This window comes from Stegostoma tigrinum, chromosome 3 (assembly GCF_030684315.1).
Source record: "Stegostoma tigrinum isolate sSteTig4 chromosome 3, sSteTig4.hap1, whole genome shotgun sequence".
NCBI lineage: Eukaryota > Metazoa > Chordata > Chondrichthyes > Orectolobiformes > Stegostomatidae > Stegostoma > Stegostoma tigrinum.
Genome location: NC_081356.1, coordinates 111,261,772 through 111,278,332, shown reverse-complemented (window position 1 = coordinate 111,278,332; position 16,561 = coordinate 111,261,772). Strand labels below are relative to the sequence as shown.

The following is a 16,561-nucleotide window of genomic DNA, read 5'->3' as shown; positions in this document are numbered from 1 at the left end:
AAATCAACAACAAAGCATGGAAATGACACAGATCTGAATCACAGCCGGTTTTAGCTAAAGAGCAGTGATTACATCTAAACGGATCACTTTCTGCTGAGTTTCTGTTCATCAAGCTAAATACACCATTGATTTTTTTTCTAACCAGAAAACCAGTCAGGTTTTTATATAGCACATTGCATTGAGATATTACATTGTTGTAATACAAACAAGGGCAAGGCTTATTCGGTTAATTGTAGGGCCTTGGGCTCTGTTGTAGAGACCTAGGGGTTCAGGTACATAATTCTTTGAAATTTGCATCACATGTAGACAGGGCGATTAAGAAGGTGTTTAGCATGCTTGCTTTCGTTGCCCTTGAGTATAGGAATCGGGATGTCACGTTGAGGTTGTACAGAATGTTGGTGAGACTTCTTTTGTGTGCAGTTTGGTCACTCCATTATGGGAAGGACATTATTAAACTGCAGAGGGTTATGAAAAGATTTTTCAGAAGGTTGCTGGGAATGGAGGGTTTGAGATTAAAAATAGACTGCAAAGTCTGGGACTTCCTACACTGCAGTTTAGGGTGACTTTATTGAGGTTTATAAAATCATGAGGAGCATTGATAAGGTGAATGACAAGGATCTTTTCCCTTGGGTGGGTGAGCTCGAATCTAGTGGTTATATTTTTAAGGTGAAAGGAGAAATATTTAAAAAGGATGGGGGGGGCAACTTTTTATCCAAAGCAAGTGGTTTGTGTATAGAATGAACTGCCAGAGAAAGTGGCGGATGCAGGTACTTATTTTAAAGCATTTTATATAACATTTGGATAAGTTCATGAGTAAGAAAGCCCATATCCTTCCAAACCTATGCACAGGCAGCTGGCACTAGTTTAATTTGGGAACATGATCGGCATGGACTGGTTGGACTTGAAGGGTCTGTGCTATACTGCATGACTGTGACTTGAAGATGGTATCTGTATGGAACGAGCTATCAGAGGAAGTAGTGTATGTGGGTAAAGTTACAACATTTAAAAGGCACCTGGATGTGTAAATGAATAGGAAGGGTTTAGAGGGATATGGGCTAAATGCTAGCAAATGGGAATAGGTCAGATTGGGATGTCTGCTTGGCCGGACAACTTGGACCATTGGGACTGTTTCCATGCTGTATGTCTATGACACATTGGACAATTCAGTCCAATTAGTCTGTCAGTATTATTTTCAACGTGTTACTCCATCTAATAAACTTGCAATGATAGCCTCTGTTGTAGCACAGTGGTAGTATCCTTATCCCTGGACTAACAGGCCTAGTTTCAAGTCCCACCAGCTCCAGACATGTGTAACAACCTCTCTGAACAGTTCGATTAGAAAAATAGGTTAAATTTTTAAAAAAAACTTGCAATGCAACTGGAACTTACCTCATTGTACAATTCCTGCCACCTATTGAAAAGACCTTAGGAACAGTTGTGCATGTGGACTCAACCCACAGTGTGACAGCTGGCTAGTGACGTATCACTGTGACTGGTACTGCACGTGTGTGAATAGTGCTCCCCTGGGTTAGTAAGACAAATGAATGGAGTCCACAGCCTAATGACTCCCAAAATCCTTCCCTGCTTGTAAGCATCAATGTCAAAGCTGCAGTTTGATAAATTATGAACTCTGCTTCAGTGTTTTTGCAACGAGCTATCGAGGACAAAGAATGCTAAAACCAATATCTGTATAGTGACACTTTCCTAATCTCTCAAACCTGTTTTGTGGTTATCTTGGGTTAATGACCTAAAATTAAACAGGGTAATTGAAACATTAAAGCAAGGCACAAGCAAGGCTTTTTAACCTAATTCAATACCAGTCCCCTGATATAAACAACAGATGTCTCCTAGGTTTTCTAATACAATAAATTACCACAACCAATATAGTTGTATTTTCTTAGCTTTTTAAATAAATGAATCAGAGTTGCAATTGGTTTGTTCTTGATATTCCACCTGAGAAAAAGCCCTTGAGTGAGAACAATTAAAAAAGCATTTCAAAGATGAAAATTAGGCACTTTTTAAAAATTGACTCAATTTATTGCTAAAATTGATATTCAAAGCTGAAAGTCTGTGGTTTAAGCTTTATCATGAATATTTCACATATTTCAGAGATTTAAAAACTGGAAGAACATCTAAAAATAGCTTGATAGAATTCAATAAGCGTATCTCCAAAACATACTATTTTAGTGTCCAGTCTCCTGGGCACTAAATGTTACAAGAAAACATGGTTTTCCTGAAAGGCAAGATTATGCAAATTTTTACTGAGCCATGTCATAAAGGCTATTACTTTCAGAATTAAGTTGTGTTTCTGTTTTGAAATGTGTATGCTAAACTATTGGAGTTTCTCAATATGTGGGGGAAAAAGTGAAAAAACTGCATAGTATTGTCATAATAACAGGAAATGACTATTTCCTGTAAAGGAATTACAATAAGTACATTTATGTCTGGCACACATTTAGAACATAGAACAGTACAGACCCTACGGTCCACGATGTTGTGCCCAACTTTTACCCTAAACCTAAGTACTACCTAACCCCCACCCCTACCTTATACTATCACCCATTTGCCTATCTAATAGCCGCTTAAATGCCCTTAATGAGGCCAATTCCACTACCCTCTCCGGCAATGCATTCCACGCCCTTACCACTCTCTGAATGAAGAACTTACCTCTGACATCTCCCCTACATCTACCTCCACTCACTTTAAAATTATGCCCCCTCGTAATAGCTACCTCCACCCTAGGATAAAAGTCTGGCTCCCTCTGGCTGTCCACTCTATCTATAACTCTAACCATTTTGTACACCTCTCATCCTTTGTCATTCTAAAGAGAAGCCCTGGCTCTCTCAAACTTTTCTTGTAAGACCTTCCCTCCATTCCAGGCAACATCCTGGTAAAAACCAAAAGACCTGCAGATGCTGTAAATCAGGAACAAAAATAAAGTTGCTGGAAAAGCTCAGCAGGTCAGGCAGCATCTGTGAAGGGAAAAACAGTTAACATTTTGGGTCCGGTGATCTTTCCTCAGAAATATTCTGAGGAAAGGTCACCAGACCCGAAACATTAACTCTGTTTTCTCCTCCACAGATGCTGCTAGACCTGCTGAGTTTTTCCAGAAACTTTGTTTTTGTAACATCCTGGTAAATCTCTGCACCTTCTCCAACACTTCCGCATCTTTCCTGTAATGAGGTGACCAGAACTGGACACAATACTCCAGATGTGGCCGAGCCAGACTTTTGTATAGCTGGAGCATAACTTTGTGACTCTTGAACTCAATCCCTCTATATATGAAAGCTAACACACCGCACGCCTTCTTAACAACTCTATCCACCTGGGTGGCAGCTTTCAGAGAACTTTGGACATGAATATCGAGATCCATCTGCTCCTCCACACTGCCAAGAATCTTTCCATTAACTCTGTATTCTGCTTTCAAATTTGTCCTTCCAAAATGAATCACCTCATACTTTCCAGGGTTAAACCCCATCTGCTACTTCTCAGCCCAGCTCTGCATCCTATCAATGTCCCTTTGTAACCTAGAACAGCCCACCTTCATATCATCCGCGAACTTACTAATCCACCCTTCCACTCCTACCTCCAAATCATTTACAAAAATCACAAATAGGAGAGAACCCAAAACAGATATTTGTGGTACACCACTTGTAGCTGAGCACTATGTTGAATATTCCCATCCACTACCATTCTTTGTCTTCTAAGGGTCAGCCAATTCTGAATCCAATCTGCCACATTTCCCCCTATCCCACACCTCCTTACTTTCTGCATGAGCCTACCATGGGGAACCTTATCAAATGCCTTGCTTAAATCCATGTATACCACATCTACTGCTTTACCTCCATCCACATGTTTGGTCACCTCTTCAAAGAATTCAAAAAGGTTTGTGAGGCATGATCTACCCCTCACAAATCCGTGCTATCATGAATTAAACTGTGCCTATCCAAGTGATCATAAATCCTATCTCTCAGAGCCCTTTCCAATAATTTTCCCACCACTGAAGTAAGACTAACTGGCCTGTAATTTCCAGGGTTATCCCTATTCCTTTTTTGAACAGGAGAATGATGTTTGCCACTCTCCAATCTTCTGACACTATATCCATGGACAGTGAGGATGAAAAGATCATTACCAAAGGCCCTGTGGTCTCTTCCCTCACTTCCCATAGAATCGTAGGATAAATCCCATCAGGCCAAGGGGGATTTATCTATCTTCAAGTTCCTCAAAATTCCTAGCACATCTTCTCTACTAACGTCAACCTTGTATAGCCTACCAGCCTGTTTCACATTGTCCTTCCCTACAACTAGTTCCCTCTCAGTTGTGAATACCGAAGAAAAGTATTCATTAAGAACCTCTCCAATCTCTTTAGGCTCTGTGCACAAAGTCCCTTTACAATCCTTGCTCAGCCCTACCCTTACTCTGGTCATTCTTTTATTCCTCATATACGTGTAAAAAGCCTTGGAGTTTTCCTTAATCCTATCTGCCAAGGTTTTCTCATGCCCCTTTATAGTACTCCAAAGCCCTTTCTTCAGGTCCTTCCCGGCTAACTTGTATCCCTCTAGAGCATTTTCTGATCCTTGTTTCCTAAATCTTACATAAGCATCCTTCTTCCTTTTAACTAGTCGTTTGACCTCTCTCAAGAACCAAGGCTCCATCACTCGACTGCATCTTCCCTGCCTGCTAGGGACAAACATATTGATCACATGCAGTATGTATCCCTGAAATAATCTCCACATTTCTATAGTGCTCTTCCCTGACAGCATCTGTTCCCATTTTATGTTACCCATTTCTTGCGTAACAGAATTATAATTACCCTTCCCCCAATTATAAACCTTACCCTGCTCTATGTATCTATTCTTTTCCACGATTATTGTAAAAGCGACAGAGTTATGATTGCTACCACCAAAATGTTCTCCTACTAACAGGTCTAACACTTGGCCCGGTTCACTGCCAAGCATCAAATCCAATGTGGCCTCTCCTCATGTTGGTCTGTCTGCATACTGTGTCAGGAAACCTTCTGAAACGCACTGGACAAAATCCACTCGATCCAAACTATTACAGATACAAAGTTTCCAATCAATATTTAGAAAGTTGAAGTCATGCATGACTACAATCCTGTGACTTCTGCACCTTTCCAGTATCTGCCTCCCAATCCGCTCCTCCACTTCTCTGCAACTATTGGTGGGGTCTGTAAAAATCCCCAACAATGTGATTGCTCCTGTATCGGCACCGCCTCTTGCTCCCCAGAGGAGCTTGAACAGTTCATCCACTTCACCAACACCTTCCACCCCAACCGCAAGTTCACCTCCAACACATCTCTCACCTTCCTGGACCTCTCAGTCTCCATCTCAGGTAACCAGCTAGAAACTGATGTCCATTTCAAGCCCACTGACTCCCACAGCTACCGAGAATACACTTCCTCCCACCCATCCTCCTGCAAAAATTCCATCTCCTATTCACAATTCCTCTGCCTCTGCCGCATCTGCTCCCAGGATGAGGCATTCCACTCCCGCACATCCCAGATGTCCAAGTTCTTCAAGGACCGCAACTTTCCCCCCACAGTGGTCGAGAACACCCTTGACCGCATTTCCCGCAACACATCCCTCACACCCTGCCCCCACCACAACTGCCCCAAGAGGATCCCCCTCGTTCTCACACACCACCCCACCAACCTCCAGATACAATGCATCATCGTCCGACACTTCCGCCATCTACAATCCGACCCCACCACCCAAGACATTTTTCCATCCCCACGCTTGTCTGCCTTCCGGAGAGACCACTCTCCCTGTGACTCCCTTGTTCGCTCCACACTCCCCTCCAACCCCACCACACCTGGCACCTTCCCCTGCAACCGCAGGAAGTGTTACACTTGCCCCCACGCCTCCTCCCTCACTCCCATCCCAGGCCCCAAGATGACTTTCCATATTAAGCAGATGTTCATGTGCACATCTGCCAATGTGGTATACTGTATCCATTGCACCCGGTGTGGCTTCCTTTATATTGGGAAACCAAGCTGAGGCTTGGGGACCGCTTTACAGAACACGTCCGATCGGTTCGCAATAAACAACTGCACCTCCCAGTCGTGAACCATTTTAACTCCCCCTCCCCTTCTTTAGACAACATTTGCAGTAGTCATTGGGGACTCCATAGTTAGAGGGACAGACAGGAGGTTCTGTGGGGATGATAGAGACTCATGGTTGGTGTGTTGCCTCCCAGGTGCCAGGGTGTGTGGTGTCTCTGATCGTGTTTTTGGGATCCTTAAGGGGGAGGGGGAGCAGCCCCAAGTTGTGGCCCACATTGGCGCCAATGACATAGGTAGGAAGAGAGATGGGGATTTAAGGCAGAAATTCAGGGAGCTAGGATGGAAGCTTAGAGCTAGGATGAACAGAGTTGTTGTCTCTGGTTTGTTGCCCGTGCCATGTGCTAGTGAGGCGAGGAATAGGGAGAGAGAGGAGTTGAACACGTGGCTACAGGGATGGTGCAGGAGGGAGGGTTTTGGGTTCTTGGATAATTGGGGCTCTTTCTGGCGTAGGTGGGACCTCTACAAGCAGCATGGTCTTCACCTGAACGAGAGGGGTACCGATATCCTGGGGGGGAAATTTGCTAAGGCTATTCGGGTGGGTTTAAACTAATTCAGCAGGGGGATGGGAACCAAAATTGTAGTTCGACTATAGGAAAGGTTGAGAGTAGGGTGGTCCAAAATAAAGTTTCAGGGACGCAAGATGGCACCGGCAAGCAAGAAGTTGGTTTGAAGTGTGTCTACTTCAATGCCAGGAGCGTCCGGAATAAGGTGGGTGAACTTGCAGCATGGGTCAGTACCTGGGACTTTGATGTTGTGGCCATTTCGGAGACATGGATAGAGCAGGGACAGGAATGGTTGTTGCAGGTTCCGGGATTTAGATGTTTCAGCAAGAACAGAGAAGATGGTAAAAGAGGGGGAGGTGTGGCATTGTTGGTCAAGGACAGTATTACAGTTGCAGAAAGGATGTTTGGGGACTCGTCAACTGAGGTAGTATGGGCTGAGGTTAGAAACAGGAAAGGAGGGGTCACCCTGTTGGGAGATTTCTACAGGCCTCCGAATAGTTCCAGAGATGTAGAGGAAAGGATAGTGAAGATGATTCTCGATAGGAGTGAGAGAGACAGGGTAGTTGTCATGGGGGACTTCAACTTTCCAAATATTGACTGGGAACACTATAGTTCGAGTACTATAGATGGGTCAGTTTTTGTCCAGTGTGTGCAGGAGGGCTTTCTGACACAGTACGTAGATAGGCCAACAAGGGGCGAAGCCACATTAGATTTGGTACTGGGTAATGAGCGCGGCCAGGTGTTAGATTTGGAAGTAGGTGAGCACTTTGGTGATAGCGATCACAATTCTGTTATGTTTACTTTAGTGATGGAAAGGGATAGGTGTATACCACTGGGCAAGAGTTATAGCTGAGGGAAAGGCAATTACGATGAGATTAGGCAAGATTTAGGGAGCATAGGATGGGGAAGGAAACTGCAGGGGATGGCACATTAGAAATGTGGAGCTTATTCAAGGAAAAGCTCCTGTGTGTCCTAGATAAGTATGTACTTATCAGGCAGGGAGGAAGCTGTAGAGTGCAGGAGCCGTGGTTTACGAAGGAGGTGGAATCTCTGGTCAAGAGGAAGAAGAAGGCTTATGTTAGGGTGAGATGTGAAGGCTCAGTTAGGGCGCTTGAGGGCTACGAGGTAGCCAGGAAAGACCTAAAGAGAAAGCTCAGAAGAGCCAGGAGGAGACATGAGAAGTTGTTGATGGATAGGATCAGGGTAAACCCTAAGGCTTTCTATAGGTATTTAAGGAATAAAAGAATGATGAAAGTAAGAATAGGCCCAATCAAGGATAGTAGTGGTAAGTTGTGTGTGGAGTCAAAGAAGATAGTGGAAGCACTAAATGAATATTTTTCAACTGTATTCACTCTAGAAAATGACAATGTTGTCGAGTAGAATACTGAGATACAGGCTACTAGACTAGGTGGGATTGAGGTTCACAAGGAGGAGGTATTAGAAATCCTACAGCGGGTGAAGATAGATAAGTCCCCTGGGCCGGATGGGATTTATCCTAGGATCCTCTGGGAAGCCAGGGAGGAGATTGCCGAGCCTTTGGCATTGATCTTTAACTCGTCATTGTCTACAGGAATAGTGCCAGACGACTGGAGAATAGCAAATGTGGTTCCCCTGTTCAAGAAGGGGAGCAGAGACAACCCTGGTAATTATAGACCAGTGAGCCTTACCTCAGTTGTTGGTAAAATGTTGGAAAAGGTTATAAGAGATAGGATTTATAATCACCTAGAAAAGAATAAATTGATTAAGAATAGTCAGCATGGTTTTGTGAAGGGTAGGTCGTGCCTCACAAACCTTATTGAGTTCTTTGAGAAGGTGACCAAACAGGTAGATGAGAGTAAACTGGTTGATGTGGTGTATATGGATTTCAGCAAGGCGTTCGATAAGGTTCCCCACAGAAGGCTATTGTACAAAATGCGGTGGAATGGAATTGTGGGAGATATAGCAGTTTGGATTGGAAATTGGCTTGCTGAAAGAAGACAGAGGGTGGTAGTTGATGGGAAATGTTCATCCTGGAGAGCAGTTACTAGTGGTGTACTGCAAGGGTCGGTGTTGGGTCCACTGCTGTTTGTCATTTTTATAAATGACCTGGATGAGGGCATAGAAGGATGGGTTAGTAAATTTGCAGACGACACTAAGGTCGGTGGAGTTGTGGATAGTGACGAAGGATGCTGTAGGTTGCAGAGAGACATAGATAAACTGCAGAGCTGGGCTGAGAGGTGGCAAATGGAGTTTAATGCAGACAAGTGTGAGGTGATGCACTTTGGTAGGACTAACCAGAAGGCAAAGTACAGGGCTAATGGTAAGATTCTTAGTAGTGTAGATGAGCAGAGAGAACTTGGTGTCCATGTACACAGATCATTGAAAGTTGCCACCCAGGTTGACAGGGCTGTTAAGAAGGCATACAGTGTTTTAGCTTTTATTAATAGAGGGATCGAGTTCAGGAACCAAGAGGTTATGCTGCAGCTGTACAAAACTCTGGTGTGGCCGCACTTGGAGTTTTGTGTACAATTCTGGCCACCGCATTATAAGAAGGATGTGGAAGCTTTGGAAAGGGTGCAGAGGAGATTTACTAGGATGTTGCCTGGTATGGAGGGAAGGTCTTACGAGGAAAGGCTGAGGGACTTGAGGCTGTTTTCGTTAGAGAGAAGAAGGTTGAGAGGTGACTTAATTGAAACACATAAAATAATCAGAGGGTTAGATAGGGTGGATAGGGAGAGCCTTTTTCCTAGGATGGTGACAGTGAGCACGAGGAGACATAGCTTTAAATTGAAAGATATAGGACAGATGTCAGAGGTAGTTTCTTTACTCAGAGAGTAGTAAGGGAATGGAACGCTTTGCCTGCAACGGTTGTAGATTCGTCAACTTTAGGTACATTTAAGTCGTCATTGGATGAGCATATGGACATACATGGAATAGTGTAGGTTAGATGGGCTTCAGATCGGTATGACAGGTCGGCACAACATTGAGGGCTGAAGGGCCTGTACTGTGCTGTAATGTTCTATGTTCTATGTTCTATGTCCATCATGGGCCTCCTGCAGTGCCACAATGATGCCACCCGAAGGTTGCAGGAACAGCAACTCATATTCCGCTTGGGAACCCTGCAGCCCAATGGTATCAATGTGGGCTTCACCAGCATCAAAATCTCCCCTTCCCCCACCACATCCCAAAACCAGCCCAGTTCGTCCCCTCCCCCCCACTGCATCACACAACCAGCCAGCCTGTCTCTGCCTCCCTAACCTGTTCTTCCTCTCACCCATCCCTTCCTCCCACCCCAAGCCGCACCTCCATCTCCTACCTACTAACCTCGTCCCACCCCCTTGATCTGTCCGTCTTCCCTGGACTGACCTATCCCCACCCTACCTCCCATACTCTCCTCTCCACCTATCTTCTTTTCTCTCCATCTTCGGTCAGCCTCCCCCTCTCTCCCTATTTATTCCAGAACCCTCTCCCCATCCCCCTCTCTGATGAAGGGTCTAGGCCCGAAACGTCAGCTTTTGTGCTCCTGAGATGCTGCTGGGCCTACAGTGTTCATCCAGCTCCACACTTTATTATCTTGGATTCTCCAGCATCTGCAGTTCCCATTATCTCTCTCAAGTGATTGCTCCTTTCTTGTTCCTGACTTCAACCCAAACCCAAACCCAAACCTAAATTTAGCTCACTTTTGGCACCTATCCCATAACCTCGAGTTATTTAACAAAACACATTTGCTTCAGAACTGTGATTTAGGAGGAGAAACCTGCTTTCTTTTTTTGATCTGGCCTACATGTGACCTCAGGCCCACAGCAATGTGAAATTCCAACCTGCCGCCTAAATTGTGAAGAAACCCACAGAGATGAGGGATGGATAACAAATGCTGCCCACGTTTGCGATTCATGCATCCTATGAAAAATAAGAGTAATGAGCAATATGCTACAAAATGCATGATGCGTTGCTCAGCATTACATAGAATCCCTCCAGTGTGGAAGCAGACCATGTGGCCTATTCAGTCCACACCAACTCTCTGAAGAGCATCCCATTCAGACCTACGCCCCTACCCTATCTCCGTATTTCCCATGGCTAACTCCCCCCTCACTAGCCTGCCTATTCTTGGACACTACAGGCAATTTAGCATGGCCAATCCATCAAACTTGTACATCTTTGCACTGTGGGAAGAAACCGCAACATCTGAAGGAAACCCTTGCAGACCCGGGGAGAATGTGCAAACCTGGGTCCCTAGCATTGTGAGTCACTCTGTGTTTGAGCCCTTCATAATTTGGTCACATACATTCTCGAAGTATTCAAAGGTAGTCCAAAAAGATGGAGGTGGTGCATAGAGTCATAGAGAAATACAGCAGAGAAACAGATCATCCAGTCCAACTTGTCCATGCTGATCAGACATCCTAAACTAATCTAGACACTCTTGCCAGCATTTGGCCTATATCTCTCTAAATTCTTCCTGTTCATCTACCCAGCTAGATGCCTTTAAAATGTTATGACATAACATCCTCCACCACTTCCTCTGGCATCTCATTGCATACATGCACCACCTTCTGTTTGGAAAAGGTTGCACCTGAGGTCCCTTTTAAATCTTTTCCCTCTCACCTAAATCCTGTGCCCTCTAGTTTCAGGGGAAAAGACCTTGGCTATTCACTCTATACACACCCCTCATTATTTTATAAACCTCCATAAGGTCACTCCTCAATCTGATGCTTCAGGGAAAAGCCCTCGCCTATCATTCCCTGTAGCTCAAACCTTACAACCCTATTCTTTTCTGGATGTTTTCAAGTCTAATAACACATTTCCTATTGCAGGGAGACCAGAATTGAATGCTAAAAGGGGCCTCACTATTATAATGTACAGCTGCAGTATGACATCCCAGTTCCTATACTCACTGCACTGCCCAATGAAGGCAAGCTTACCAAATGCCTTCTTTACCACCCTCTCTACCTGCAACGCTACTTTCAAGGAACTATGCACCTGCACTCAAGGACTCATTGTTCAGAAACATTCTGCAGGACCTGACCATCAGCTGTATAAGTCCTGCCCTGGTTTTCCTCACCAAAATGCAACATCTCACATTTACCTAAATTAAACTCCATCTGCCACTCCTCGGCCCATTGGCTCATATGATCAAGGTCCTGTTTTATTCTGAGATAACCTTCTTCCCTACCCACTACACCACCAATTTTGGTGTCATCTGCAAACTTACCGACCATAACTTTCAGAACATTTCTATAAATGACAATAAGTAGAGGACCCCATACAGTGTTGGCAGTTCTTCAGTTCAGTTGACACTTGTTTGTAATTCTCCAAACCTATTAATCTTTTTTTTTAATATGGAAACTAGAAGTAAAAATTACCTAATTTTTTCAGATTTGGATTGTTTAGACGCATTACAACATCGCTGCTTTTACCCCACCTTCTTTGATTGAACTTCTCATTATCCATATTGTTTTGTACTCGTCAGTACTGTAGCAGTGATAGTTGCATTAAGATTTGTTACACTTCTCTCCCCTCTCTATGTTAAGTTGTTCTCCTGAGCCCATCTGTCTTGCTGAGGTGACCTGTCTGTATCACCATTTGCTGCACTTTTGCAATGAGTGGCATGTTGTGCACTTGCACAATATCCCCTATCATAGCAAACATGCCAATGGCTTATATTTGAATTATTTGATGTATGGTAATAAATTAATGTCACTTTCCATGCACAATTTGCATTAGTCTAGTTTTAACTGAGTGTTTTCTGCTAAAATTTTAAAAAAGGTTGACACATCAACTGTTACAAGGACTGTGATAGGGTCTGGGTTAGGGTTCCAGAAGGCAGCCTACATTTAATTAAGTCAAATGTCACCCAACACCAATTTATAGTCCAACAGGTTTATTTAAAATCACAAGCTTTCAGAGCACTGCTCCTTTGTCAGGTGAAATGGAGAGAGGCACACAGGCACAGAATATATAGGTGGAGAGATACTGCATCTCCAAAAAAAGGCATAAGTAACTAAGAGATATGGAATGAATGTGGGAACATGGAGTTAAGATTAATCTGGATTCCATTTAGTTGTGGAACAGCCACTTGGGGCTGAAAGGCCTCCTTGATTTAATGTTTCAAACGATAGCCTCAAAAATAGCCATGAGTCCTCGTGTGTTATTGGATAAAAGAATGGAGTGACAGGGGAGGTGGGTTATATAGACATTACTAAAGAAAAAATGCAGAGGGTTATTTTTGATCCTGGCTTACTGAACAATATTAGCAAATGAGACAGAAGCATTAAACTTGTCTGCTAAAGAGTTAGAGGTAGGGTATTCCGACCCTAGACCAGATTCCTGTTCTAGATCAGGGCCAGTAACATTTTGTTTAGTAAGATGCTAAAGTTGAAATCCTGGATACTTTGTTAATAAACAAATTTTATTATATAAATTCTCAAAGGTATAACAATTTACAATATCTCTTTTATGCTTTAGCATCCAGAGTTACCTGACATAAATGTGCAACAACAAAAACTGTGTTTAAGCACACCACAGTGGATATCAGTAATCACAATCAGTTGAAAAGATCTTGCTAACACGATTTTTCCTGAAGAATTTCAGCTGTTTATTTCCAAAGATCCATCCTCTGAATTTGCTCTGACTTGGATTGTCTCAGTGACTGCTCACCTCCCAGTGATTCGGTCCCACACCCCAGACTTCTGAGGCTGCGCTACAGCACCAACTCTCAGACATGATTCTGACTCTTTAGCTACTCTGATCGGAATACTACTAGTCAAAAGGTCTGCCTTTGTCGCAGCATTCAGCAGCATAGGGCCAGCAATGTTCTACTACCCTCTCAGTATCTGATGCCTTCTTCTGTGCCTCAACTGGGCTTGCTGGCCTTCTCCTTAGCCCTGACCCGAAGTCTTAGCTGCATCTAACAGCTCCCTGAGCCCTAACTGCCCAGAATCTGCTAATAGGCTTTTGGCTTCATCCTGCAGTCTTCAAGTGGTAGTTGTTCTCTATATCAAGGGCCTTATTCACAGTGCATCTTGAGTTTTGAGGTTGTTGCTTTCACATCATTCCATGTGCAAGCATGCTGTTACCTTTGAGCTCATCAACTGTAAAACACAAAGAAAGCACACTGTCACGGTGCCAGGATCTGGAATCCTTGGCATCTACCCAGAAGGAAGGTCAGTTAGAGTTTATAACAAGCCTAGACATGTGTGCTGTAGGAAGCCTTCCAAAAGAGATAAACAGAAATCTGAAATGTGTATCAATTAATGCACTGTTATTTTTGTCTCATCAATAGTTGAATGACTTTTAGATTTGGAAAATTAATTACTGAGCGTAAGATTGAAAAATAGATTGTTTTCCGGCAGGTGCACAATGTAGAAATGATTCTACCTACTGTTAATAAAGAAAGGGCTGTTGCTTTATCTGAATCTTAATGTTAGTATTGGTTGGATTCTTGCCCAGAGACTTAGGTCTGTCACCCAAACCAACACATGGCTTCTTTCTTCCTTGTTCTGAAGACCACTGAGTTATTGAGGTGTGAGTTAAATGCTAAATGATGAAAATAGCTGGCTTTTAAGATAATCTTTACACTTACTGGATTTTAATCTCTTTTATATGCTCACGAAACTGAAGAGATACACTAAAGCTGTTCTTCCTATTGTTGTCATTCTCATACAGAAAGCCTTTAAAAAGAGCTAGTCATTTCACAATGTTTGACATAAAGGAACTGTGCAAGATTTCAGCTTTTAAAGCTTTAACTCCAACAAAAATCAACATTGACTGGATATTATTTAGTGGGCAATGAGTAAGCTGAACTATAAAAGTGGCATTTTTTCTCAACATCTTAACCAAAAGCCCCAAACCATATTTTTACATTACATTGCATTTTTATCAGAAAGATTGTCTTGTTTTTAAAGTTCCAAATCCCTCTCAGTATTTCTGCAGGCTCCCTTTTCCCTGCTATATTGGTGCAAATCTTCCTGAGTCCTTTTAAAATATCGTTCATTCAGACCTCCTGAGTATAATCTGGGTGAAGAAAACTCTCTTCATCTCAGTCCTAAATGATTTACAAATCCTTAGACAATCACCCCCTGGTTCTGAACTCTCTGGTCATCAGGTACATTCTGCTTTTACCCTGTCTAGTTCTGTTAGAATTTTATAGGTTTCCTTGAGATTCTTCTCATTCTTCTAAACTTCAATGACTATAATCCTAAATTTTTTTTTAGATTTCAAAAATATACTTTATTCATAAAAAATATCTTTCTACACATACATAGTCACTGAAGCAGTTTAGTTCTGTATAATAGCAATATGAAGAAACAAACATTGGAATTTGACTTTATCCAACAAACAAACCAAAGGCATTTCTTACTTATATAAGACTTTTGGGAGGGTCCAGATAACCGAATGGAGACCCATTTAACTTTGGCAGAAAGACATTAGATGGAGGTTTTTTTCCCACTGTGCCTTGGTAGCAGCCGCCCCAAGTTTTACTACATGACTGAGCATGCACTGAACCTTGCGATGTGCCAATCTGCAACACTTGGTCAAGGCCAACTCCTTGCCCTGGAAAACCAAGAAATTTCAGGCAAACTAAAGAGCATCTTTCACCAAGTTGATGGTGCTCCAGGCACTGTCAATGTTTGTCTATCCAGTTTCTCTTCATACATCATCCAGAAAATAGTCACATTAAACTTTCAAGCATTCCCTCCGTGGCCAGAACATCCTTTCTCAGACCAAGAAGTTGAAACTCCACAGAATACTCTAGATGTCAACTCACAATTATGGCAAGCCATCCCTGATCCTATACTCAACCTATTGCTTGCCTTCTTCACAACCTGCTGCATCTGCATAATTACTTTCAGCCACTGGAGTGTAATGACACCCAGGTCTCATTTCACCTCCACCCTTTTCCACCCATTGCAATTCAGATGATCTGTCTCCCTGATTTCGCTAGCAAAATGGATAACCTCATATGTCCACATTACACTTCATTGGCCATGCATATGCCCACTCACTTGACTTGTCTCAACTCTACATCATCATCACAGCTCACCCTCCCAATCCAGTTTGTGTCATCTACAAACTTAGTGATAGCTCTCACTGAAATTATTTGTTATAAATAGCTAGCGTCCAAGCACTGATCCCTGCAGTACTCTGCAACTCACTGGCTGTCACTCAGAAAAAGAGGTATTTATTCCTTATCTTCATTCTCTGTTTGCCAACTAGCAATCTTTCTATGTCAGTACATTACCCCCAATTCCATGTGCTTTATTTTTATATGCTAATCTCTTATGTTGGACCTTATCATAAACTTTCTAAAAGTCCAAGTAAACCATATTCTCTTGTCACCTGTACTACATACACCTGTTTTTTTTCCCCCTAATCAACCTGTTCAGAGTTGCTATTACACACCTCCAGAGCAAATGGGACTTGAAACCAAGCCTTACGGTCCTGGGGTAGGGACACTACCACTGCACCACTACAGAGCCTTCTCTTCAGCTGTGAGGAAGCATTATCTAGACTCAAAACATTGGCTTGCTCTCTCTCCATGGATGCTGCCTGACCCACTGTAATCTCCAGCATTTGTTCTTTCACCATAAAATATAGAACGCTTCAGAAATTTGCATGTCATCCTTGCACACGGGCCATGCTCATCATCTCTGTCGTGTTCCAATTTTAATATATGTGCTGCTGAAGTGAGCACTTACTCTATTACTCACATTCTCCAAAAAAATCCAATAGATTTGTCAACTATGATTTCCCTTTTGTAAATCCATGCTGACTCTGCCCAATCCTGCTACTGTCTTCCAGGTGTTCTGCTATTATTCATTTCTAGCATCTTCCTCATTACCAATATCAGCCTAACTGGTCTATGATTCCATTTTCTCCTACAGCCTTTTTTCAATAGTGGAGTTACATTAGCTACCCTCCAAATAAAAGGAGCAGTTCCAGAGACTACAAAATCTTGAAAATTGACCACCAGTTCATCCACTATTTCAAAGTCCACCTC

At 42.9% G+C, this 16,561-nt stretch overlaps 1 non-coding gene across 1 annotated transcript; it reads right to left on the bottom strand.

Annotated features, from left to right (window-relative positions):
- Positions 1-16,148: 16,148 nt before the first annotated feature.
- On the bottom strand, positions 16,149-16,255 carry LOC125451362 (U6 spliceosomal RNA). The gene has a single exon (XR_007247278.1). It is a non-coding gene; the product is annotated as a U6 spliceosomal RNA (small nuclear RNA).
- Between the last annotated feature and the right edge of the window lie 306 nt (positions 16,256-16,561).